The sequence below is a fragment of the Alligator sinensis genome, unplaced genomic scaffold, assembly GCF_000455745.1.
Source record: "Alligator sinensis unplaced genomic scaffold, ASM45574v1 scaffold485_2, whole genome shotgun sequence".
NCBI lineage: Eukaryota > Metazoa > Chordata > Crocodylia > Alligatoridae > Alligator > Alligator sinensis.
In genome coordinates, this window is record NW_005842069.1 from 1,373,205 (window position 1) to 1,396,821 (window position 23,617).

The following is a 23,617-nucleotide window of genomic DNA, read 5'->3' on the forward strand; positions in this document are numbered from 1 at the left end:
CTGGTCTCCAAGAACCCTGGCAAGGACTCTCATAGAAATCTAAGGGTAGCCAAATAAAGCATTTATGATAAATACTTAACTAGGAGTGGGGTGATCATATGTCCCTTTTTAGCAAGGACAGTCCCAGATTTCAGAGGCTGGTCCCAGCCAGCTATTAGGAATTATAATGGGCATCCCAGAAACACAGAGGCACAGTCTGGCCTCAAATTAGTGGCATGGAGCACCTTGCAGGCAGAGACTACTGTCTATCTGACATTCAGCCCTGCCCCCACCAACTTGTGGCAGAGGGTTGAGGGGGTGAGGAGGGGGGCAGAGGTACTTCCCCCATGTCCCAGATTTCCATATATTGTCAGCTATCAACTATGGGCAATTTTGTAGTCACCTTTAAGCCATCATAAAAGGCACTTGTAATATACCTCATCCAATGCACCAAATGCCCTGATGGAAGATATGTAGGAGAGACCAAACAACAACTGCTCACCAGAATGAATGCACACCAGAAATCCATCAAAGACAGAAATACCCAATTACCAGTGGGGGCACATTTCTCACAGGAGGGCCACTCTCTCTCTAATCTCAGTCCTGATCCTCAAGGGAAACTTACACAACACATCCCAGAGACGAGCCCATGAGCTCCATTTCATCAACCTGCTGGATACTAGAGATCATGGACTAAACATAGACATTGGATTTTTGATACATTATAATCTGTCTGGCAACTGACTCCCCAGCCCAGCCCAGCCCCTGGCTTGTTTACTTTTCATTCCATCCAGGAAGAGCACACACCAACTGCTGAAGCTTCCTTAGCCTGACGAAGGGTTTTTGAACCCGAAAGCTTGCTTAATAACTATTCTCCAACCATTAGGGTTGGTCTAATAAAAGATATCAAATTCACCCAAGGAACCTTGTCTACTTAAAAATAGGAGCATTCACCCACTGGAGTATGTTAGTCCTTCCTGGACTACCCTCTAAACTAATGAGTTCTGCCACTCTAGGTGAGGTTTATTTTCAATTCACTTTGCTCAGGTTGTTCCAGGATATTGTTAGTCTGCTTCCCAGACTAAGCGAGCCATTTGTAGCCTTCCAGTATCCAAAGATGCACTGATCCCAGCCCTTCTGTCTAGGGTAACCATGTGTGTTGGTTTGCCCAGAACAGTCCTGGATTTCATAGGCCATTCCCAAATCCTAGCCAGTTGATAGGAGTTGAAGCAAAAATACCAGAATCGTGCTACCCGTCCCACACATACTCAGCCCTGCTCTTGCTAGGCAGGTTGGGCTGAGCACTGCTCCTCCTGCCTGGGGCAGGGATCAGCCAAGAGAGGGAGGAGAACTGCAGGAAATGTAAGGGTGGGGCAGGATGGTGGGGTAGAACAGTAAGGATGCCCACAGCCAGGCTTCATCCACCACACACAGGGTGGAACTGGATGGGAGTAGCCCTGTACAGCACATTGCAGACTCTACCAGCCCACGTTGCACAGGCACACAACACCTGCCCTCACCACCAGCAGCCTCATAGCCTGGTGCTACAGCTGAAGCCTAGGCTGCATATGACAGCCCTTGACAGCTGTGTGCAGGAGGGGGGAGGTGCAGTTTGGCCACACAGCATGGGCTAGCAGAACCCAGGAAATGCTGCTCACAGTGTGTGCCCCTATTCCCACACCAGCACGCACAAGGTGCACAGGCATACATGCTTCTTCCTGGATTTCCTTACCTCATCCCAAGTTTCCAAAAAACAGAAAGGACTATTGCTGATAATAAAGTTGTAGCAACCCATTTGGAAAGAGATGACTTAACATTAAAAGAAGCAATGAAACTGATGACCATCTTCAGCTGGTACCACCTGAAGAAGTTTCTATAAATGGCCAGAGTAATGAGAAAAAAAGCTTTGATATATCATCTTTGTTTCAAGTCCCCCAAAACAATATAGTTACAAAAAAGGGGGGGGGGAGACAAACACATCAAAAAAACATCTGAGAGGAAAGGAGTGTGTTAACTGATACAGCCTATGAGCCTCTGCCCCAGAGAAGTGTTCTTGAGATAAGTTTTAAGGAGTTTCCCTTTGCATCAAAAGCCTTTCAGAAAAAAAAGTTGCATCAGTCTCCTATTAGCCCAGTAGGGAGAACCAGAAATAAGATAGGAATTGCAGGGGTTGGGGGCAGAAATCATATATCAAGAACCAGATACTAAGCCAGTCAGGATCCAAGAATCATTAGCTACTTACTAAGTCTAAGGAACAATCTACAAGACAATATTTAAGAGCAGAGCCAAACTGGAGTCAGAAGCCAAGAAACAAATCCACAGGGAAATCCAAAATCATAATCTAGGAACAAGGTAAGAGTAGGATCAGGAACCAGGAAAGCCAAAATCACTAATAAAGAATTTGTTTAGTTGTAAATTGCATAATAATGCTCAGGTGCTGGAAGAGTTCCTTAAAAGCAGCCTCAGAGCCAATCAGAAAGAAGTGTTAGGGGTTCAGCTGGCCTTGATTAATTGCAACTAGGTCAGCTGCACTTAACAGTTACAAGGGAGGAGGTTGGCTGACTTTTACAGAGTTGACTCAGGCTGTAGGCTAGAAGCCTTATTTTTAAGTATTCTCTTGGGAAAATATGATAGCACCACTTTCAGGAAGTTGAGAAGTAGCCACAATGTTGAGTTGGCTTTGAGTCATCACAAGAACCCACCCAAGTGTAAGTTAAAAGGTTTTCTTTTTCTTGTAAGGTGAAACACAGAGGTCTTGTTCTTAGTGTCATTGACTGGAGTCATGAAAGATCAGGCATTTCTTGCTTAGAAAGTGTAAAAATCTAAATTAACTTTAATTTAGAAGTGGCTTTGACCACAAATTTCAAATGAGCTAATAAGACACTTATAAAACTCTAATTTAAATGCTTAATAATAATAATTTTTAAAGATAAACTTCTGCATTGGTTAGGTTATAAATATACAAGTTAAGAATCTCTCTCACCAAGCATGGAAGGGTTATGATTTCAAGTCCTACCCACCCAGAAGAGCCTTGATGTTGCATCTGTAACTCACTCTTTTTCCATACCAAGTATGCAGGGAGAGTTTCGATAAACATGTATTAATAGGTATTATAATGTGGTGAATGATTCTTGCTGATGGAGTTACCTACAACACTTACTGTTAAGGCTGCCTAACATTTTCCATTATTAAACATTATTTCCAGCTACTTTTAACTTTGCCAGACTCTAACAATTCAGGATGAAAGCTTTCATGCTCGTTCTCTGCACCCATTTCTTCTTTCTCATAATGTGAGACTAAGGGTTACATTAAATAAAACTGAAAAGTAACAAATCTAAAACTGAGAAAAGAAACTCATTTTATGTACTATGTCATTCACCTGTGTGATTCCCTGTAGCATTTAAGATGATTCAAAAAAGGGTTAGGCTTTATGTACATATTAACCATTTTAGTTTGGTTATGTAGAAAATTATATATAAGGAACAGTAATCCACACCTATTAGTAATTGTCTGAGGTGAGAGAGAACTCTACTATGAGCAGGTTATTATTTAACTGCTTATTATTAATTTAATGGCTAATTTCTTTGAAATGCCTAGGAAGACCAATGCAGGAAACAAAATGCAGCACTTAAATGGGCTACTATTGCAGTCTGCAGTGGTAGTTTATGTGCTCGCTGAACAAAATGTCCAGAGAGGAAGAAGTTATAACAAGTAAGATGGGATATTGCCAATGGATGAAGAAACATCTCAATCAGAGGGCTGGAAAAAGCACTTGGATTTCTTTCAAGATATTGCAGAGAGTGAACCAGTAGAATGTGTTGTTTTTTGGAGGCATGAGGGAAAACAAAAGACAAACATTAGACAGAAATTATGAAAGGAAACTAATGATGCAGTAAGGAGCAAAGGAGAAAGAGAAGAGGGCTTGAGAGAAGGAAAACAAACTTGAGATTTCACCATGTTAAGTTTTTAAGCAGGTTTCAGAACATCCAGGATGAAAGGAATAAAGGCTGGAGAGAAAAACAGAGGTAGGCAGTGAATATTGTGAGTCATACTCAGATAATAGGGGAAGCTGTGTGATGTTGGTAGAACAGATGTGGCACAGTTCACTGAGTTCCATGGAGGACGATTCATCAGAAAGAAAGGCCACAACAAAAATAAGGAACAGCATTTCTCTCAAAATGTTGTCTTTTATCTTTTGTCTTCTAACATCCCACCTGCATTCCTCTTTATTAATTTTTACACAGCCATTAAATAATCCCCTGGATTTTTTTTCTGGAAGAGATGGGAGGCTGGGGAATAGTAAATGAAGCTGAGTTTCTGCTTTGTATATAATCCAAAATTCGCAGACTAGAAAAATAAGCCTGAAATATTTTAAATAATATACGGATGTATTGGTTTTTTTTTATCCCCGATTTTTCTCAAGGCTTACACAAACACAATAATATGTCACATACCTAATGCACAGATCAATTCTGAACATTAGCTATGTTTCACCAGCTCATTTGACTTATGTGCTTGGAGCATTGAGCTATTTTCCATTGTCTCCCTTGTTCAGTGGAGCAGTATTTGAATGTTGTGAGTCTAAATTGTGCATGGCAGCAAGCTCACATGCTATAGCTAATACCCTTTGATGGGCTTGTTAGCCAGAATTTGAGACCTTATAAGAAGCTCACTGTAGATCCAGTTGTTTTAATATGCATAGGTCAAATGTTCAAATCCTTATTCATTTGCAAATTGTAATAAAGCCAAAAGGAATTTAAACTAGGAATAGCAAAGTTAGGAGGTATAATAATGATGTTGTAAAAACTAATTGTATTTTATATTTATATTTCATGTGTTACTGTATTTTTCCATGATCATACTCCTAATTATATATAGAGTGCATTTGCAGTCTCACTTGCATTGTAAGATCTTTAGGATAGGGACTGGATGTCTAGATGCTGCAACAATACACAAAAATATTAATAAATAGTAAGTTTAAAAAAAAAAAAAAAAAAGCAACTTTTGCGACTTCTTCCATACCACCATTTATCTTCCAATTCAAGGATTAATCAGTTCCCCCCAGAAAACACTTTGGTTTGTAAATCATTTCAGATTGCCAAGTGATGACCAGGTAACTAGTAATCACACCACTTAAACCTAAACTTGTAAAAGCAAGGAAATTAATATACTACCCCCATAATAAGAAACCCATCATTCTTATCAATGAATGTATACTTCAGCACAAAGTATCTAATTTTATTCTTGTAATGGGAACAAATAGATTTTAGGAGAAGAAGCCACTGGGGGTAGTGAGTAATAAGTATCACGTTAGGGTTGGGCTCACTCTCAGCACAGGTTAAGTGTACGCTGAGAAATACACATGTTAGCCCTGAGTTTTAATGAAGTGGTTATTAGTGATACATATGAGGAATCAAATTTGAAAGTAAAAAATATGAACAAATTTATTAAGCAGACAACAGGGAATATTTACAGAGATAAGGGACAACAACATTAACAAATTAAGAAATACAAACACAGACAACACTAATATAGTTTATACTTTATCAGTATAAAATGATGAACAGTGAGTGAAATCAAAGTCAAGGAGAAACTAATCCATGTTGGGAAAGCAATTCGGGACACCAATGTTAGGGACTGGACTATAGCGGACAATGTCTTGCTCCCTCCATGTAACAAGCTACCAGCCTCAATAAGGTTCATGATCTACCCCCTCTCACTAGGCTGAATCAAATATCCCAATGACACCTTCAAGAACCACGCTGTCCACCACAAACTTTCATATTTAAGGATACCACGCAAGCAAAAAGACCCTTGCACCTTCCAGTGCTGAAGTTGTATATTTCTATAAGTCACCATCACCCCACCCTTAACAGCCAATCCTCTGAGGCAAAGGTCCTATTGTCAATGTAAATCATGTCAAAATCAATTATATCACTTAGACCCCTCTCTCACAAGATATGTTCTTCTGTCAATCACATCCTGTCAATCCCCTTTACCTCAGAACAGACACTTGCTTGGCTGTGTGCGCCAAAACTAGTAAACTGGGCCAGCAGGTCAGGAGTCCAGCCTTTCTGAAGGCTTCGAGAGGCTCCAGTAGCTGCATGTTCCAACTATATACAACATATTTAACTATTTACAGGCTGACTTAGTGAAATTCAAAACTCTTAGGCAACACTGACTATGGATTGTTGGGTTATTTTTAATACATTTCCCCTCGTATCATACATTTCAGTCAGCTCTGGTTTTGAACAGTTTGGAAGAGCAGTACAATGCTGTTGTCTCATACCTCAACAATAGGGCCCCCATCTAATGGGCCTTAATTACAAGAATAGATTTTATTCATGATCCTGTAGCTAAGGAAGCTAAATTTTCCCAGCCCTGATCCAGAATCCAACAGGATAAAAGTTGGAGCTGTTTCTTTACACCTATATTGCTAGAGGTTCACATGCATGTAACAGTCATGGCATAACAGCTGCTGTGTAGTCCAAATCATCAACACCCTGCCCTTTAAGTGAACCCTGCTAACCCTAGTTAGGTTCATCTAAGTGTGAAGTTGACAGAATTTCAGGAAGGCTACCTTGGTGTAAAAATGACTAACATGATCCAAGTTAACTGTACCTCGGAGGTAGTCCAACTTAGATCAGGTCCAATGAAACAGTGAACTTCTGTACAGTGCCCAGCTGCTGGCCCACTGGGGCTGAGCTTTTCCTATCCGACTTCCCCCTACCCCAGCTCTGAGCTATTGTTATAACCCCCTGGCTCCTTGCTCCATCTGGAGATAGACAATTCCTCCTTTCAGACTAGCCAGACCCCCTCCCCAATCCTACAAGCTGCTCCTGGTTTGGGTTTTGCTGGCATTCACTGGTGCTGGGAGCTAAGGAAGTAGGTCACAGTAGGGGGACAGGTGGTGGGATTGTGGGGTGGTTATCTGGGGATACTATTTCTCTGGGGGTAGGGGAGGCCAGGGAGCTAAAAACAGCCCCCAGTCCTTGGGGGAGAGCTCCCTGCATATCCTGTTAGCCTCTCCCCCCCCCCCCCCAACCAGTCCTGCTAAAGATTCAAGGACCTTGTTAGCCCTCCTGATTCCCTCTAGCCCCACTGCAAACCCTGTTTGCCCCCCTTATCCCCTCTGTGGATCCTGCTTGCCTCCTCAATCTCCCCACTCCCCCTAAAGACCCTGCTTGTCCCCCAACCCCTCTCTCAGATCCCACTTACCCCCCTGGTTTCCCCAAGCCTGCACCCCCAGCCTCATCCATCCTGACTTACCTTAGATCAGGTAGCCATTTTTAACTCAATCTAGCCTTTCCCTAGCTTCCCCGAATGTTTATATGTGCCCTTAATGTATTATATTGCTTCATAGCTGTTTGCTCAATGAAGTCAGGCTATGACTGGCTTCTCCATTCCCAGGTGATGAAGCCAGTCAGCCACTACCAAGTGATGAGGTACTAGAATAGTATTTCCTATAGCAACTCTCCAAGGAGAGTTGGTCATCAGACCACTGTAGACACCAAACGGTCAGTGTATAAAACCAATGTAAATTATACCCTTGTTAATGTCCCATATGTCTCTAGGCTCATAAAAAAGATTTCAGTAAAAAGTAAACTGTTGATAGCAGCTACTAAGTCAAGAGATGATTCATAAACTCTCCTCAGACTGCAGAAATGCCTGATGTTTCTTAATACTGTAGTATTTTAAATTTTTATTATAGCATCCAAAAGACCTAGAGACCAGAATACAATCAAGTTCCACAGTGTTAGGAACCTTATAAAGGCTTATGACCTGAAGTAAAACAGGCAATTTCCAAGTCAAGGCAAAGGAGAAGGAGGCTAATTCTAGCCAGGTTAAATAATTCAGTCTTGTTGCATTCCTAACTCTGGAAAGGCCTCTGCTCTATACTATACTAGCTTTAAAAGTAATTTTGTAAATATTTTAATAAATACTCTTCCAAAAAGCATTACTGAATTTTTCAAATTAGATTTGGCTGACTTGAGTTCAAATTAGCAGCATCATGATTTATTCCCTAGAATCAGGTGCAGTGATGGTCACCATAACATGCAACGATAGTGAGCTATACAGGTATATAAAAGAATCTTTTCTTCATCCAGCATATCTTGAACTGTAATATATGCCCTTTGCTACTTCCTCCCTTCTTACCTCTCAGTCTCTAAAAGGGCTTTTCCTGGGGAAAAAGGAAACCTTTCATCCAGTGTTAAAACATATCTGAGAAAGGAGCTTTGCACTAACTCTAGGAGAAAAGTGTTGTAGTTTTCTAACAAGGCCAGCTATACAGCCTCCAAGGTCTCCAGAAATAAATTACTTTCTGAGCCTTGTTCTTACAAAGACTTACATGCATACTTAAATTTAAGGAGGTGAATTCACTACTTAGCATTTGAAAAATATGTTGTCTTTGCAGGACTGGGGGTTTAAGACATGCCTAAATTAGTACAATTGTGATTTCCAAGCATAGCATAGCTCTGGAAAGTACCTGGATTTACACTAAACATTGAACATCTTTTTGAAGCATTCTCTTCCAAGATAGGAAGTATGGCAGTTACAAGACTCACTTTAATTTTTACTTTGTTCAAAGAGGAATGTGTTACAACTGGGTAGATGATGTCTGATTTCTCTGTAACCTGTGATGTTCAGCAAGCCTAATCTCACACGGGACTATTCTTTAACTTTTCTTTGATCACCCTGTTCCAAGGATTTACAAAGATGTTTACTAGCATTACATGGAAAGTTCCAATATAAGGTTTATACAGTGTCTCAAGCTATTTAGTTAAATATAACGTAGTGAAGGGGGGAAAAATGTGTCTTATACAGAGAGAGTTTATTTCTACATTACAGTCAAGTTTCCCAACATACTTGATTGAATATGTTTGTTGGTAGGGCTTGTTGGGGTTTGGTTTGGTTTGGTTTGTTTTTCTCGGCGCACACAACTTTCTACCACTTTTTTGTAATGTTGGCCTTTCAAAGCTATTTTTTCCCTACAATGCTTTTCTGGAGCTGATCTCTCAAATGTGAGGGGTCAGTTGCCCCAAAGTAGCTACTTTGCAGTTGGAAACTAGCGTTTTGTTTTTCAGATGGTAAATGCATCTTGGGATAATGACTTGTTTGTTATAGATTATAATTCTATTTTAATCCTTGTTGTCACAGACTCGGAAGGCATAGAAGCATCTACATCTTTCTAGCCTTAAACTTTAATGGAATTGCACCAACTTTGCTAGTTCTAAATTTTAGTTTTTAATAAAGCCCCGTGTTGTGGGAAAACCACAAGATTTTTAATTTTAAAATAATTTAATGTTTGCAGTTGTGTGTTGAGCATTTGTATTGTTCATATACTCTTAGGATACTTTTTTTGCTTTTCTCTGGGAAAAGTTACTCATAATAAGAGATGATTTCTCACAATGCAAGTCTTCCAAGGGAAAGGGTCTCCCCTCTCCTATTACATTATTTATGCTCTAACTGTGCAGTAATATAGATGTATACACCGTTGTTCTTTTCATATTTTTTTTTCTGTTGAAAATAAGTAATGAAAAAAGTTAGCATAATCTTGGCGTTTCCTATCATTGTTGGGCAGTGTCCACACCTCAATATTTGGACAAAATCTAGGACTACAATTCTGGAGTCTTTGGGCACTTGCACAACTGGTGCGAGTCTAAAAGTCCTTGAACTTTATTGAAAACTTAGTAAGAACAGGTACTTGAGAGCCCTTTTTATGCTTTGGCAAGGTGATTGATGACAGAAGGAATGCCATCTTCAACATGGAACTCACTGCCCACTCACTGTAGTTGTGTTTACATGCAGTGCTCATATGTAGATGCTCTGCCAAATGGCCCTGTGGTGATGGAACCCAAAAGTGTGCCAATTAAAAACCCATAGTTGTGTGTGTTGGTTACACCTTGGCTGTGGGGCTCAAAAAAGCTTTCAGTGCTTTTTAGTGCCTGTTGGGAGGCTAGTTTCAGTTAAGTGGTTCTGCACCAATGCATGGGCCTCTCCCAGGAAAGCAACATGTCTCTGAGGGATTGGATAGACAGTTGTCAGTTAAGCATATTTATGTTTCCATTCAATGCAACACAGACTGATAAAGTCTTCAACAACAGTAATGACTCTGGCACCTCAGCTTTGCTTCAGGTTAGTGGTGCAGGAATTTGGTGTGGGGCGGGTTTGAAAGGAACAAGGTCATTGGGAACATCAATAAATCAGTATCTTCACTGTTCTACCTGGACAGCCATGGAGCCATGACCATGCTGAATATCAGAGTTGGCAATTGTATCCTTCCTTAGGATACAGTTAATATGACACCTACCAAGGAGTCATATTAGACCAGGGGTGGGTGAGATGGTGGATCTGTCCGGAATCCATTTTTCCAGCCTGCATCACTACATCTGGTTCCCTCAGAGATCCCAGGAGTGGTGGAGCCAGGATTTTCATGGAGACCTGCCCCAGTAGTGGTAGCAGGGTGTGCGGCTGGGTGGGGAGTCACGCCAGAGCTGGGATCTTGCCGCAGTGACAGTGTGTTCTGGAGCCAGGGCAGAGTTGTGATCCACTGCTTTGCATGCCTTGCTGGGACAGAGGCATGATCTGCTGCCTGCATGCCCCTGCCCGGGACCAGAGAAGCTCCCTGCCCAGCTACACACCTGACCAACACTGCTGGGGCTGGTTTCCATGGAAACCCTGGCCCCATGCTCTCACAGCCCTGCTGCTCCCACTGTCTCCGTGGAAACTGGCCACAGTCATGCAGGCAGATGCTGCTGGGAAATAGAGTCCACTGCAGGCCCAGTCTGGCTCACTGGCCATACTTTGCCCGCCCCTGTATTCAACCATTCCTTTGCCTATAAGCATCACATTCAGAAATCAGCATTAAAGTCTTTGCATAGGTAACTGCCTTAAGGCATTTAGCCAGCATAACATGGGGTGCTAACTTCAAAGTGCTCAGAGTTGCTGCACTTGCAATAGTATATGCCCTGGAAGAATATTGTGCTCCTGTATGGTCCGAGTTGTCACACCGTAAAGCTCAATACCGTACTTAACAGTGTGTAGAGACTCATAACAGCTGCACAAATTAACCACATACAGATGCTGGGGAGTACATCTGTGGGTATTATACCAAGTGCATTAGACTGAGTGTGTCAAAACCTATGTTCCAGAGTTGTGGGGGGAGAGGTGGGGTTTAATAAGAGTGGCTCTCTGGGAGCTTCTTCATGTTTTAGTTAAAGTGCCCTGCTGCCATTTTGAAATACAGGGCATTGAATACACACAATGCTGCAGCATTGTAATTAGAAGGCTCCAGCAGACACAGTGGGCATTTTTATACATGCGTGCGTCGCAGCACTGGGTGGTTTGAAAAGTGCCCGGTGCTGCAAAGCATGTAGTTGCATAAGTGGGGAAATGCATGTCAGCACTGAGAAAGTGGAAGCGGCACGCTGTTGAACTAAAACACCTTGTAGTTCAAGGTGCTTTAGTTCAAAAGTGCACTGACACCATTTTCTGTGCGCTGACATGGATTTTGCCACTTATACAACTGCATATGGCACATCACAATTCACCACAGCCCGCATCCAGAGCAGACTCAGTTAACTGAGTCTGCTTTGAAGCGGGGGATCTCTGGTGTATCACTGGAAAAAGTATGTGTTTAAATGCCCGATTTATCACATCTCCTCTGATATGTTCTAATTAGAATGCATCAGACCACATATATAGGCACCCCTGTTGCTGTAAGAAGACAGACCCTAACCCCTCTCCTGCTGCCAGGTTTCTGGGCCTGTGGGGAGCCCAGCAGCCAGGTCATATGGCTCTGCATATTGTGAAAATTTAGTTATTAGGAGGTGAGGTGAATGAAAATGAAATGATTGGTCAGACTAATGTGGTCTGAAATCTATTCTTGCAGCATTTTATACCAAGACCAAACAAGGCTGCCATTGGGCACAACCTTGACAGAAAAGGGTGGGTCAAGCTGAACAGAGTAAGATCTGCATACAGACACTTGAAAGCAATGCTGCACAAGATAAACAGAGACAAACTGTGAGAATGTGGGGTCCAACAAACAGCACAGCACTTAAGCAAAAGCTGTAATTTTACAAATGCCTGGGTACACATGCACACCCCCCAGATGTTCTGGATACACGTGTGCACATGCACTTGGAGGGCCCAGGGTATGCTGTGTGGGGGATGGCCACCTTGTGGCTATGAGGCACGTGCCATGATGAGCCACTGCCACATCTGGTCCAGGTGGGTGGCCATGATATCCTGCAGCCTCTAGAGGAACTTGCACAAGGAGACCAGTAGGACCTGCCACAGCTTCTGGGTCTCCCTACTTGTTTGGGTGCACAGGCCAGGAAATGGAAGTACATGCAAGTCACAAAGGCAGGGTGTTTGGAGGCATAGTGGTAGCTTGACCGTTCAGTTCCATTCAGGAGCTTTTGGCATGACTGCAAGGCATGCTAGGAGGTGTGGAAGAGCCCTCCATCTCTGTTGGGCATACGGGAAGGCTCCGAACCCTACCACCCCAGAGGCCTAACATCTATTCTGTTTGCTCCTGACCTAACATTGGGTGCTTACAGTAATGCTTGAAAGTTACAGTGGTTCTGCCTTGAACTTCTTGATTGCCTGTATATATCCTTCCTGGTTCTTTTGGTAGAGATACAGCAAGCAATCTTAACTGTTTAATTTCTTGTGTGTGTGTGTGTGTGCATGCATATATGCGTATATAATGTATTCATATAGAATATGTATGCACATGCCATGCACACACATTTGATTCAATCTGGTGGGGATCTGAGGAATCAGTACTGCACACTGGAGATCCACAAACCAACGGTCTTTTCTAGCTCTCGGGAGAAGATACAAAGCAAGACTTGCAGATAGCATCTGAATTTTGACCAGACTTCAGAAGCTTAAACTGCTTAGGGATTTAGTGACCAGTTTCCTTAATAGCATTCTGGTAAGTGGACATTTGTATAGATGCCATCAAAATTTGAAAAAGAATAATGTGGTCCAGAGTACTGTGGTTCATTTTTTTATTTACAACTCTTGTTAATTATAACAGTCAGCAGGTGAAAATATATGAACAAACTCCATAACAGCATTAACAGACAGCTTAGAAAAATGAGACATGCTCTCTAGAGTAAGCAGTGTGAGTGGGTACCTGGTGCTACACTGCTTCAAAAGGAAATCCAGGTCAGAATTCTGATCCATAACTGGAACCTTCTGATTGCAAATCCTGTTTTGCTATGAATTTCCCCTAAATCAATACTAAAATTATTGAAACTAAAAATGTTTGTGTTAACACAATGCAAATAGTTGCACTGAACAACGATCCTCACAGTGGTCTGTTTATAAGCTGTTGTGGAATAGTTTTAGGGCTTGCCTCTGTGGGGGAGTTAGCAAACAGTAAGTTAGCTTAAAGGGCAACAGCCATTCCACGCTAACTCCACTAAACTGTGCGAAGGCATTATTAGGTCAGAATAATAGTGTGACCCCCCTGGGGAATTAGCGTGGAATAGCATGTTGTTTCAAGAATTAAGAATACAGACTGTAAGGCACACTTCTCATGCTTTTTGTTATATACTTGTTTTCTGTACATCCTAGAGCTGATTGATCAAGTTGTGGATTTTAGGCACCCCAGTGTTCAGGAGTTTGCTGGTCAGGTTCATCTCCAGCAATCTCCTATTCCAAAATAAAAATAAAAAAGGTTCAAAGTACTACTGCAGCAGAGCTTGTGTGTGTTTATGTAACCTACATGAGAGAGCATAGAGACGAGGTTAGCTTTGAACCTGGGCTCTTTAAACATTCTCACTCTAAGTGAGATTAAAAAAAAATGAAAAATAGTTGGTTAAACTGCTGGCAAAACTCTTATTGTTTGTACCACTCCTGGAAAAGACCCTGGGGACTGGCAGTGGAATCCTTGCTATTGATTGGCTGGTTAAATAGAGTCCTATTAGATTCAGACAGGCTAGATTGATTATACAGCAGCAGAAGGAGCTCAGCTCAGAGCTGAGTGAGCATCAGGGCGAGAAAGAGAGCAAGAGACAGGGAGAGTATGTACTATAGCATCAGTATGTGACTGCCGGTGTCTGATAACACCAATACCCCTCAGTGGACAACTTACTGAGCTGCCTTTTTCCTTTGCAAAAGGATGCCAGCCCTAAGCTTGTGCAAGTGATAACAGACTCTGGACTGTGGAATGGTTCCTTTTTACTTATAATCTTATCTCCTAACAATCTGCATCTCTAAAGAAGAGGTTCATTACTGAAAACAAGATTTCCCCCTTGTCCCCACTAATCCCTGGCATCACTGATAATATTCACAGTTTGATTCTTCAGGTAAGGAAATTATCTTTGTCCTTTCTAATCAGTTAAAGGAAAAGGCATTATATGCATATAGATACCTTGCATGTTAAAAAGGACCAGAAGCTTTGGCTGTCATGTACAGTACCTGTTTATTGTAACAAGCTTTGTCTAATTGAGAGATGGATAGATATTTAATGCTGTGTCCCAAAATGGTTAAGATGGGGATGTGGATCTTATGAAAGCTTGTTTATACTGCAGCCACCAACTTAGTGGAAAAGAAATAGCTGAAAAATGACAATTTTCTAGCTACTTATGAAATGTTTTAATGTAAACTGTCCGACAGATGTTAAGCAGTTTAGTGCAATAACAGCACAGCAAGAGAGCTCCCTTGTATTATGAATTCTTTACTGTTCATGTTGTGCAGCCAAGGAGGGAGAATGTTTCACTGGAGTATTTCTCAATGCTTGTCAGTAGTTTAAAACAAAATCTGTCTTTTGACTGCAATCTTATGAGTGCTACACAAATATGATCTGTCTAAAATAATACAGCATTAGATTGCCGTCTTATTATAGATCTGGTAATTATAGCTAATGTTCTGCTGGCAAAGAAATGATCAAAGCTTATGAACTAAATACCAATCCTAGAATGCTCACTTGTTTTGTATATCATATTGAGAACACTGATCCCACATGACTGACTGCTGTTTTGATGTGACATGGACACTACTGTCTCGTAAGGCACCGATTGCTTTACATAAACTTTTCACATATTGTATCTCCTAGCTTGGTGGGAAATGATTTCATTACCTCTGTGGACGGTGATAGGTTAGAAGAGAAATAACCCAGCTTTAGGCTATGCATCAGGCAGGAAGTTGATTGACTTAGGGTTTATAGATGACAGGAGCACAAGCTAAAAAGACAGCATTGTGACTTCAGACAAAAGTCATTAATATCATATTTCCTCCAATGGTGACAATTTGCTTCACCTTTCATGTCAATTTGTTTGTGCTTTCTGCTTCTTCATCCAGCCAAAAAGAATTTTTGTATAACAGTCTCCCTGATTTTTCCCTCTGAGTGGAGTTGTCATTGCATTATTCAAGCATTGGAATAGTTGTTCCTGGCTGTATGAATAACTTTCCTGTGGGTTGTCCAATTAAGACATTTTGCACAGGAAATGTTGTACCATTCCTAGAATTTAAACCTAAGTTGCAATCTACTAGTAATGGCAAACAAATAGTAAATAAACTGTGGTGACTTTTCCCTCCACAAATAATTTTACCTATTGAATGTTGCATGTACAACATCAGAGTACTTAATGGTAGCATTTCACCTGGTAGTTACAAAAGCTCCCCACAAATGACATGAAATTGCTTGGTCATAATTATTCGATTCCTATTTCATATTTTGGTTGGAAGAGATAAAATACCAATTAAAACGAGTCCTGTGGAGTAATATGAGTCTATATTTTTAATTGGCATTTATTTAAAAACAAGGGCGCTTACTTGAATGAGTAAGTGAAGTATCAGGGTACATTTTGAAGAGTCTGTTTCTATGCAGTAAGCTCTTTCCAGCTTTTAATACACATATTAAAATTTCTAGCAAAATAAACTAGCAAACTGATTGGCCTAAATTTACCATCTACTCAGTTTTCTGTCTTTGCATACCAAAGGTGGGGAGAGCCAGGGATGCCTATAGGATGTCTAAACACATGGATGTCTGAAAGAAATTCCAGACTTTCCTTCTGTGAGGCTTCATTGGTAAGAGCAGAATCCGTTGGTCCAGATTCTACTACCCTTACTCACAATGAATAGTATCTTGCTCCATGGATAGTCCCAGGAGAAGAAATAAGACTGATGACAGGACAACATTGCACAGGATTGGTGTCAGTATCTGGCTCTAAATAAAGGACACAGAGGCACTTTTACATTTTACCTAATGAGACTGTTACCAGTATAGAATACTGGTCAGACATGAGAGGAGGAGACTTAATAATACACATTTTGTTTGGGACTCGGATGTCAAGGGAAACCAAAGAGAATCTGGGTTTCTAACTCCCTTGGGCTGGCTCTGCTGAAGATGCCAGCCTGTCTCTTGAATATTCTATGTATGGTTTAATATGCAAGAATAATGCTTTTGTATACAGTTGACTGCATGAGGGCTATGGGATGTCTTTCATATTTCACCCTACTCCCTTTCCATCTGTACAGACAGACTTGTTTATACCTGTCATCTTTAAGCACATAACTTTTGAAAGAGAGAAATCACAGTTTCTTTTTCTTATGCTTGGTGTCCTCACTGGAAAATTTCCCTCCATATGACACTATAAAATTAGCATTATTTTTAGTTTGTATCAAAGTAATATCAGCATGCCTTACATAGTCTGACCAGTTTTAGCTATTTGCCTCTCTACTCATCAGGAACATATAAAAGAAGGTTATAAGGCTTTTATTTTTGCACTACTAATATTCAGTGTAAACAATTTTTGTCTCAAATTCAAAAGCATAACCATTATTTTAGGTCCTCAGGTTAAAATGTGTTTGAAGGTTTATACAGGTAAGATTTACAACAAATATATTTACTTTTGTCAGTTCTGTGTTTTAAATAACTGAATTTACCTCCTAGGCACTTATTCATTTCAAACTGGTTTTATGTAGTCCAAACTGTCCATTTCCTCAGAATTCTTAAGTACATTTTATCCTGACCTATCACTACATTTTATGTATTGTTCAATAACATCGCCCATTTATCCAGATGACTATTTTGCCCATTTAGAAACCCATTTTACTGCTGCTTCCCACCAGGTACTCTGAGAAAGTGAAATCTTGCTTTTCACAGGTAACTAAGAGCCATTAGGGGGCTCTTTCTTCCTATGCTATTCACACAGCAGGCCAAGTTGGAGATGTACAATTGGTTCCTATAATTTCCTTACAAGTTTAAAAAAAATTTGCCTTGAGTTTGTTCTAAATATAGTATCATTTTAATCATTCACAGAAACTCAATCTTTTTGTTTTTTTGTTTTTTATACATGCAGCTGATTAAAAGAAGTTAGTTCTGATGCTCACAGATTAGTTGTGTGTATGTTTGGAGGTTATTTATGTGCAAGTATGTGTGTCCTGTGAAGAGGATAGAAGAGCCCTTTTAACAAGAACAAACCAATGGCATTTTTTATCAGTTGTTGCAAATGTCAAAAAGGCAGAGCTCTGTTTATTCTAGTAACATTTCCTGGAATCTGCTATGAAAAAGAATTATTTGATAAGTGCTGCCTGATAGGAACATGTAAACTGTGCAGAATAGACAGTCTCTTCAAATGGTGCAATTTTCCTTTAGAAGGAGTGAATAGGTGGCACCGAGCTTGTCAGTAGATGCTACTAGTATGAAATGAAGCAGAGTGAATGCTTTACTCCTTCTTACTAAATGGTCTATTAACAAAAACCTGCAGACTTACTCATGTGGGTAATGCCACTGAAGTCACTTTTGACAAGATCCTTGCTCATGTTTAATATCCCCCCCGCCCCCCCCCCAATCAATTTTAATGCTGTGGTGTTACTCATGCAAGTAAAGAAGCATCCTTAATGGTGTCCTACTCCTGCTTGTTGTAAGAAATAAGGTTCAATGTAGATGCAAGATACAGACTTAATTTCATTAGAGAGAATTTTCACCAGCAAAGGCTAGAGTTACGCTGATACGAACATTCAGTGATGCAGTGACTAGCACTGACCCTTTCCCCACATAAGCAGCCCATATTGTAGTGCGCTGCAGATTTGCCACAGAAACCCTGTGTGCAGAAGATCACTTTTTGACAGCTTTTGAACTGTTTGCACTAATGCAGTTCCAAGGGTAGCTCTGATCAAATTCAATCTGATCAAATATGACCAAACCAAAGAATTGTAATATCCAGTCAGAAATGTCAATGCCAATATTAGAAACCAAATTGCCCTACTTGACACTGGAGGGGGGAAAAAAATCCAGAAAACTCATATAAACAGGGAGGATTTTATTCCCCATCTAAAATGGCTGCTTATGTTAAACCAACTATTTTTAAATGTCATCATTGCCAAGTGATCTGTTGAAAAAATTGGAATTTGAACTCAGTAGACTCAGGAAGTATATACTAAAAGCAATGGCAATGTGACATTGAAAGAACCACCAAAGTAAAAATAGAAACAATAGTTAACTGTGAAAGTGGGTGTCCTATTTGGGTGTCTTTTTTTTGTTGTTGTTCACCAAACTGGTTACCTTTAAGACTCACCAACTTCGTGATCTTGAAGTTGGCAGTTCTATTAAGAATACTTCCTTTGTAAATATGGAGTGTCCTGAGCATAAACTACTCAAAGCTACTCTCATTATACTCATAAATGGACAGATTCTCTAACTTTTTCTTCATGCTGAATAATACTTCATCCAGAAGTAGTCTTATTAGAGTTGGTAGAATTTTCCCAGGACAATATACTATGTAACATGAGTAAGGGTGAAAGGATTTAACCCGGGTAACCTACAATCCCACACTTAATACTTTAAAAGTTGTCTTGTTAGTGTTGTAGGATTACCTGAGTTTAAGTTGCCTAGATGCTTTACATATGTGCAGTGAAAAAATTCACCTGATCAGAAGGAAATCTTAAAAAGAAACGAATAGTAATTTCCCCTCTTGATATTTCTTAGAGATCTAAATGGCCACAGTTTTGTCTGTGAGATGTGAGGGGAGTTGCTGTGTTCTGTTGCATTTTGATAATCTGATATCTGGAACTCATTGCACTTGTTGCTGTATGAAAAGCAAAAGGGTTGTTTGCTTTAAAACATTATAATACAAGGCAAGAATTTATTGGAAAAATACCATGGGACAAAAGGTTCTGTGTCTTAGCTGCTTTGCACGAATTGCCTAGGTTCATGCTCTGACACCACAAGTGGGTGTTAATTTGTGGCACTTGGGAGGGTAGCGGAGGAGGGAGGAGAGTAAGTTACCATGAGTTAATTTGAATTTATCATGGAGTAAGGGCATGCATATAGAGGGTTACCATGGTTGAGCTGACATACAGTAAAAACCCTGTGCACACACCAGCATGTGTACTCGCATATTCTTTCCCTCTTGTACGTCTATAACCTAAGTTGGCAAAGCTGATAAATGATGGGAGGAATGAAGGGTGTTGAGTTGAGGATCTGAATCAGCAAAACAAAGCAACTTGTCCAAGGTTACACGGGAAATCTGGCTTTGTTTCGTGGTTCTGCCACAGGACTTCTGGGTCAGAGTCTGCTGCCCAAACATAAGACTACTGTCTCCTCTGCAGGATTCAATGGAATTTAATTAGATATTGTATTTTTCTTAAATCAATTCAGTTTCTTTAAAAAAAAAAAAATCTTGTTTAACACTCTTACCACAGAGTTTCTGCTGTGTCCATTTTCAGAGGTGGCTCCAATTTCCTGGTTGGTGAATTTATCTTTTATATACACATACTGTGCTCAAGTCAAGTCAGTCCCGAGGCTGCTGCAACTGTTGGGGCACTTTAGATGCTGTAACAACATATTAAATTTAGTTGAGTTGCTTTACATCATTGGTGATTCTTCAGGAAGAATGACCTGGCAGCACCCATCTCTTCTGCAGATATGGATGGCTGCTGGCTTGCAGCGAGCTAATCTGCCCTTTGACAGGTCTTGTTTCCAGTCCTGCTGGATGTCTATACACCCTCACCCAGGCTAGCTTAGGTTGGGGCAGTAGTTCAGTCGCCGACAACCCAACCATGGAACAGGCTGTACTGGTTTACATGGTATTCCTACCAGGTAGGAGACTGAGAGGCCTGGCCTGACAGGCATAGACTAACCACTTTGAAATACTTCTGAATGAAAAGTGCTATGTAAATGCACGCTATTATTGTGGTAAACAGAAGTTGTTCTGAAACTTAAACTAATGAAACCCACAACAGTCTGGGATGCTCTACTAAGTATTAAGAAAACATTTGTCACTGATAAATGTTTAAAGATGGATAAAACAGTTCTTCAGACATGTGTCCAGATAAGAATCCAGAAACACTTAATGGGGAATATATGCTTTTTTTTTTCCAGTCAATTAAAGGGACCGTTCATGCATCTAGTTGTCACTGCTGATGCTAGGAAGCTTACAAGGATCACTTGTGTATGCATTATGACATTTTTTTTAAAGATAAGTTTTAATAGAGCTGTTTTAAAATATGAAGGTTTTGAACAAATAAAGCTATTTTTCATTTCATTATAATTAGCAAACAAAAAGCATAGCACATAGACCTTCAGTGCCCTGTTACATGAGATGTAGTCAGAAAGGCTCTCATTCCATTTAGCATTATGAGAAGAGCAGGTGATATCTATGTTACTTGTCTATGAGTTGAGAAATGTTAGGATAAATCAACATGTATATTTGACCTACCATCCGTTCCTCCTCATTTATATTTGAAAATTCCAACTACTGCTATATTTTTGTAAATCTGGATTCCTGTCCTTAATTCAGATGGGTTTATATCCATTAGAATTTAGGCATATTCCCTGAGTACCCTACCAGATTAAGATTACCTCTATGCAGATCCAAATGCAGGTTTCAGGGTCATGGCTCAGGTTTATGGGGTATTAAAAAAAACCAAAAACAACAACAACAAAAACTTGTTGCCAAATGTCTAAACGTTACATTTTCATCATGTTTGAATCCTGCAATGAAACGTTATTGGTTTTCCTGCTCCTTGGAGCGATTTTTATCTGCCTAAAATTATCCCATGTAATACGTGGAGAAAGCAAAAATACTTTTTCTGTGTTATGTAGAAAATCATTGCTATAGTGTGAAGAAGAAAAGTCTGAATATAAACTCTCTTTTTTTTTTCTTGTTTTTAAGTTTTAAAACCTTTAGAATCAAGCCAGAAAGGCGGCTGCTCTGCAAAAAACACTGATTATTTTTGGGGTAGAACAATGCATGGTCAAATCCGTCACTGCATGATAATCAATGACTTAGACCTATGGAATACAAAGTATTTCAGAAAGGTCCTGCCAAACAGCTGATAGTGAGAAGTATTACTTTGAGCTCATTCTCCTTACTTGGCAGATTGGTAACCTTAACTAGAAAATTAACTTGTTTACAGCACTTGCAAAGCCATGGCAAATTTCTTTTAATTATTTATACTTTCTTTTTTAAACATCTTTTTCATGTATCTCAGTAGTTGGGGTATATTTTATACCTTCCAGTGTTGAAGATTCCTATGTAAATCAATGCAAGTTTAACTTCCTGGCTGCCTCTGAAGTAGTGACCACTTCAGCTGCCAAGAATGCACAATGATAAACTGTTTCTTTGAACCTTCTGAGGAAAATACATTAGTTCCTAATACTTCAGAATGATCAGTATCCGAGTTATACTTGACCCAGGGTATATAATGAAGATGAGCCATGTGACCACTATGAATTATATATGCTCTAGAGGAAGAGTAATGATATAATAGTATGCTTATACATTGTTGTTCCTCCTAAGATAAACACATTTCTGTTCTAGTAGGCATTGAAACTGCAGTAAAACTTTTATGCTGGATCTTTTAAATTCCTGACAAGTGTTCTCACATTAATGAAGATTCTATTTCATAACATGAGCTTAAGTGTAGCTTTGTAGACTCAGTCCTGCTCATCATCATTGATGATCCATCACAGATGAGGATGGTCAGTCCCATGGATTGTAAATGAGTCCATTGATGGCTAAATCCTATCCTAGAGCCACAAATTCTATGGCAAGCCCCACAGGTGATAGTTAAAGGGAGGGTCTGATAATGGATTTCTCAGTCTTGTATCCTTTTCTTTTATTTCTGTCTTTCTGCCTCCAGGGCAAGATGGTTTTCCTGAAAGAGGTACCTTTTCTCAGAAGGCATCACCATGTAGCCCTGTTACGGACTAATTTTTTCCAATTTGTGGTTTCAGTGCTGCATTTAATGTTTGCATTGAGGGTGTCCTTGAAGCGTTTCCTCTGGCCCCCATGTATTCTTTCTTCTTGGCTAAGTTAGGAGTATAGCAGCTGTTTTGGTAAACATACATCAGGCATGCACACAGTGCCCTGTCCAGTGCAGCTCATGTTGAATAAGCAATATTCCCATACTGGTGATGTTAGCATCAGTGAGGACACTGGCACTTGTGTGATGGTGCCACTCTAGACTTCATAGACTTCCACTCTATGTCAAGGATCTTTCAGAGGTAACACTGGTGATGGTATTCCCGGCTTTTCAGGTGGCCCCTGGTCACCCGAGCTTCACAGCCATAGAGAAGAGTTGAGATTACCCCAGCCTTATATAGTAGGAGCTTTGTTCAAGTCCTGATATTGTGATCAATGATTCAGTCTTTTGAAGGCAGAACTGGCACATGGGATCCTATACTGGATCTCCTCATCTATATTGGCCACCCTTGAGAGATGGCTGCTGACATATGAAAAGTGTTCAACATTCTCCAGCTCCTATCCATTAATGAGGATCTTTGTCAGGGTATTTGATTGGACTGGAGCAGGTTGGCTAAGCATGTTTGTTTTTCCAATGTTAAAGATCAGTTCCAGGCACTGGTATGCTTGCGAGAAAGACTAAGGGCTTTTTGTAGGGACTCCTTCATATGTGCAATGACAGCACAGTCATCAGTGTACTGAAGTTCCACAATCAAGGCCAAGTTAATGTTGGCTTTGTCATGGGGGTGGGAGAGTTTGAAAAGCTTCCTATCCATCCTGTAGTTGATGGCAATACCATATGGCAGATAGTCACGGATGAGCATCTTGATGATCGCAAGCAAGATAGAAAACAGGATCAGTGTGATCATACAGCCATGCTGACACCAGTTTGAATGGCAAAGGACACCATAGCAGAGCCATTGCTTAGGATGGAGGAAGTCACCTGGTCACAAAGGATTCTTATGATGGTGATAAATTTTCCTGGCCAGCCAAACTTTGATAAGATCTTCCATAGAACCTCACAGTTAAGAGTGGAAGGCTGTGGTCAAATCAGTAAAGGTGATATACAGTTCCTGGTGGTATTTTCAGCATTTTCATGGATCTGACAAGCCAAAAAGATCATATTCATGGTGCCTCTTGATGGTCTGAAGCCACATTGAGGCTTGGGCAGGATTTCCTCAGCAAGAGGGAGCAGTTGGTTCTGTGATATTCTTGAGCAAAGAACTTCCCAGCAATGGAGAAAAGGGTGATACCTTGCCAGTTTCCACAGTCGGATGGATACAAACAACAGTTGGAAAGATCATTAAGTGGTCCACCAAGACCCTCAGTAATTTTCAAGTGGTTTCTGAAAAAAAAATTAGACTACAAAAAACAATCAGGGTACCTCACTTTTTTTTTTTTTTTTTTTTTTTCCTCTTACTGTTGCA

General features: G+C 40.4%; 2 long non-coding RNA genes across 4 annotated transcripts in view; one reads left to right on the forward strand and one right to left on the reverse strand.

The window, feature by feature from the left end:
* LOC102380557 overlaps window positions 1-2,359 on the reverse strand; it is a 9,355-nt gene extending 6,996 nt beyond the window's left edge. The window contains exons 1-2 of the long non-coding RNA XR_323815.1: window positions 2,222-2,359; window positions 1,712-1,852 (exon numbers count right to left, since the gene is read on the reverse strand). This is a non-coding gene — a long non-coding RNA (uncharacterized LOC102380557). The remainder of the gene's footprint in view (window positions 1-1,711; window positions 1,853-2,221) is intronic.
* Window positions 2,360-2,475: 116 nt separating this feature from the next.
* The window catches only part of LOC102380895, a 137,783-nt gene continuing 116,641 nt past the window's right edge, over window positions 2,476-23,617 (forward strand). For all 3 annotated transcript variants that reach the window (XR_001358024.1, XR_323818.1, XR_323817.1), the window contains exon 1: window positions 2,476-2,687. This is a non-coding gene — a long non-coding RNA (uncharacterized LOC102380895). The remainder of the gene's footprint in view (window positions 2,688-23,617) is intronic.